The sequence below is a fragment of the Thermobia domestica genome, chromosome 1 (assembly GCF_964235325.1).
Source record: "Thermobia domestica chromosome 1, izTheDome1.hap1.1, whole genome shotgun sequence".
Taxonomy (NCBI): domain Eukaryota; kingdom Metazoa; phylum Arthropoda; class Insecta; order Zygentoma; family Lepismatidae; genus Thermobia; species Thermobia domestica.
Window position 1 is genome coordinate 257,004,454 of NC_137454.1, and position 4,481 is coordinate 257,008,934.

The following is a 4,481-nucleotide window of genomic DNA, read 5'->3' on the forward strand; positions in this document are numbered from 1 at the left end:
AGTGTGTGTCTTAATTTATATGTAATTTGTCCCCGATCAGTGGCAGAACTTTAAAATCAGGTTTCTCCGCAAAAATTCTTTTCAGGGCCCTTTATGCCTATAGAACAATTCAATTCTTTCATGTTTCTTTCCAACATAGACGTTCGAAATCAGGCAGTAACACTATGTAAACACAAGCAATGATGCACCCAAGATTTTTCTTTGGGGTCCGAAGAGTTTTTCGGAATAGCCTACAAAATGCAAATAATTTTGTGTATTTGCCCCCTGAAATTGTGCTAATTGGGAGATCCAGACTCTCAGACTACCTGTTCAGTGTTTCGTCCACACATATTTTAGGGGGCCACTCCCCCGGGAGGAGATCAAAATAATACGTCTATAAAATAATAATAAATAAAAGAGTACCAGCAGTGGCCCTCTGAATACTAAGTGTGCCCCCCGGAAGATTTTTTCTGAATGGAAAACTGCACCTATTAGGGATGCGCACGATACACGATTTGTGGCTGTCTCGTCTCGAAAATGTGCTGTAAAAGTGATGGCTCGACTCGAAAAATGTATATTTCTCTATTGGAAGAGCCGTGTCTCGACTCGAATTTAGTCTGGAAAATCCTGTCTCGACTCGTCTCGTGCACATCCGTAGCACCTATGTCGGTACATCCCTGAACACAAGTAACTAATAATCAAAACTCTACTTTGCATTAGAATTATTACTAATTTAAAATATAGCTCCATCTAAATTTATTAGCAGAAAATGGATTAATAATTATTGTGGAGTGGAGTGGATTTTAGTTTAGCGTCCCGTTCAGCAGCGAGGCTATATGAGACGTGGACCTACTGATTAACGTGGAATCCGAACCACATGAGCTCCCGCCGGGAATCGAACCCGGGTCTCCCACGCCAAAGGCGCGTACGCTAATAATTATTGTTATCTGTCATAATAAAACGAGCATCTGTATACGCTGCTGTGATTGAAAGTGAGAGTACTGAAAATAATACTTGTCATCCAAATGACCTTTCGTCGCTTTCGATTTTATCCTTTCAAGTTATATACTTATATGCCACGGGAAAACTAATTGTATTCAAACAAATTTTGAAATACACGAAATTTAATTCAGACCCGTAACCGAAATGACCGTATCGTTCCATTTTAATTCAACAATTAAATTACTGTAATCAGGTAAAATAAATTTACAGAGTCAAAAGAATGTCGACCTGCAAATTCTTTCGTTAACAGTGACTGATATTGACAACTCCCCACCTCAATATTTGTATGATTTTGTCCAGCACTCGAAAGAAACTTTTTCGATTCCCGGCGGGAGCTCATGTGGTTCGGATTCCACGTTAATCAGTAGGTCCACGTCTCATATAGCCTCGCTGCTGAAAGGGACGCTAAACTAAAATCAACTCAACTCGAAAGAAACTTTTTAGAGCCTTCGGTTGCCTCTTATCTTCTTTCACGTTTTGTAGCTTTCTTTTACTATAAAATGCTCACTTGGTTTTATATCGTTGGTCGAGTAATGAATGAAATGGTGGAATGAAGAAAGTGGGAGGAAACGGGAGAACCCCGAGAAAACCCACGCATACGGTGTTTGTCCACCACAAAGTTCATTTGGCGGGGGCTGGGATCGAACCCGTGACCCCAAGCACCAGAGGTGAACGCTCTACCACTGATTCGTTAACTTGGTAGACGTATATGAAGAAATCACTAACAGAAAATAGCTGATAGCTTTACGCCTAACCATCTCAGCGACCTCGAAACTATGAACTCTAAATGAACATCGGTTGTCGTTTTCGATCATTTTATATGTTACTCCCTTCCAAGGTGTCTTGCCCCTTATCCCAATGCATGAAAAGCAAATGATATTTTCGCAAACAGCCAGGGGCAGGGAAGGAGTAACAGAACGCACACAACTCGCTGTGTAGCTTTAGGGCAAATACCTAAAGGCACAAGCAATAGGCCACTTGACCAAGAGCAATGTTGCGAAACATAAGACAAGATAAGCCCACGCTCAGCCTGTTCGACAAAAAATCACTGACCCTTCGAACAAGATAATATTGTCGCGCTCTCAGAGTCAGGTTTTAATTGCATTTGTGTTGAAGTACGTTTTCTTTGGTTTTTAAACATTTGATGAATTTTTTACACACTGTTGTGTATGATATTTTCTATGTGGAATATTATTGTATATTTTGTACTGTACACGTTGTGTAAATAGAACTCATCTGTATTTCTTACATTGACTTTGAAAACTTTAGCAATGCCCTCATGCGCTATGTACGGCTTTAAAATGAACACACGAAATAGAAAAGTTGGTGAAGAGAATGTTAAGTTCCGTTCATTTCCAAAGCAGGGAGATATACAGCAATTGTAAAGCAATAGGGGTGTAATTTTGTCATCTGTGGTTGGACCCAAAAAGCCGTAGATCCACGCTGCTTATGCCCTTAGCAGAGCTGAGCTGATTTTGAGTTTAACGTCCCGTTCAGCAGCGAGGCTATATGAGACGTAGATCTACTGATTAAAGTGGAATCCGAATCACATGAGCTCCCACCGGGAATCAAACCTGGGTCTCCCACGCCAAACGCGCGTACGCTAAGCTTGTGCCCTTAGTTTTATGAATTTTACCAAATTAATGAATATCTACATATTTTAACACAGTATATGAGTTCTTTGCTATAGTGCTTCTGTAATAATATTTTTGTCATTAATTTGCTTATTATGTATCTTTCTATATAAAATAACTAGTTCTGGCTGGCTGATTGATCAACGCTAGGCCAAACCGCTTAAGCTAGAAACTTGAAGTTTAGAAAGGGCATATGATTTGTAATGTAAGGTCCCACTAAAAGAAGAATATTTGGAAATTTGAAGGGAAAAGGGAGAAAGAGGAGTGGCAATTATCTTTAAATGCCCATACCTTGGAATCTTTGAGTGTTAACGACATGAAATTTGGTATATGGACTTCTCATTTAAAATAATTAGATATGTATGTAAGCGCTTTTATGATATTTGCCCTAGGAAGGAAGAAAATAGGGTAAAGTTACAATTGTTATAATTGGATGGTCATAACTCGAAAATCGTTAAGGTTATTGGCATGAAAATTGGTTGAGTTGATTTTGAGTTTAACGTCCCATTCAGCAGCGAAGCTATATGAAACGTGAACCTACTGATTAACGCGGAATTCGAAATACATGAGCTCCCACCGGGAATGAAAATTGGTGTTTAGGTTTTGCAAGTAAAACAATTAAAGACATGTTTCTGCGTTTTTTTTTCATTTTTCCTTAGAAAAAAAAAGGTTTAAATTGTAATTGGTAAAATAGAATGGCCATATTCCAAAATCCCTTAAGAGTAGAAACATCTTGATTAAATATGTATTTCAGTTTTTTGATATTACGGTTAGAAGAAAAACAGCAGGAAGACAAAGTTGGGGGTTGAAATTGTTAGAATAAGATATGCCATATCTCGAAACCACTTAAGATCAGAGATCTTAGGGATATGAGAAGTGAGAGGCCGGAGAAAGAGCAAATGCAAGCGTCTGGAGTCGGACTCCCCGCCTAGCCGAAAGCAAGTTATGCAATTAAAAAATTTGCATCAGTTAAACTTTACACGGCGGTTTCTGGGTGTTGGTTTTTGAAGCTCCAAGTTAATCACATAACTTCAATTTACATGTGTTTATTTTCTAAAATTCAGCAGTTGTTTATAAGTGGGTATTTTGGACTCAAATTTTACATTTAAATTCATATGTTTTTTCGTTATTTATATCTGGTATCAACTTTATTTTCTTTATCAGAAAGATAGAAGATAATTTATTAGAATATTTTCATAGTTGAGGCTTTTGTTATACAGTAATGTCAATCTTAAGCACTCTCCTTTAATATGTCACATTAGGGTGGGCCAAAATATAAAACGAACAGTAGGCGATTGTCCACAAGGTTTATTTTATTCCTTGTGATGTATACAAATAACCAACGAAATTTCAGTACAATTAAGTCATATTTACAGGTCGCTTCATTTTTGCCTTGTTTTAGTTATTGTAGGATTAAAAGTGGATCTGAAAAGGCATGGTGACGCATTCGGTCACGCTGTCCCGCGTGCCTATTTTTGTCATTTGTAATATTTTAGGAAGTAGGAGATGCCATGTATATTTTTTGAAGTGAGGCTAACGGCGTCCCCCCATTCCCCCTCAGTTTTACCCCTGATTTGTTGCCAAAACTTTTATAAAAATGTCACTATTTGTATCCTCAATTTAAAAAACGCTTTCTTCAGTGGAGTGGAAACATTTTTAAGATGGTTTTCGACCAATCGAAGAATAAACTGTTTCTGTTCCTAGTCTTTTGTCAAGGCTTCATTATACTTTTGGATGAGACTGATACCTCTTTCAGCTACATTATTCACCACAGCCATTTATTTTGATAATTCACAAAATTCTTGAAAAAAAACAAAAGCATTATCTCGCCAGCGTTGTAGTGTTTGTTTGAGGAAAGATTGAGAC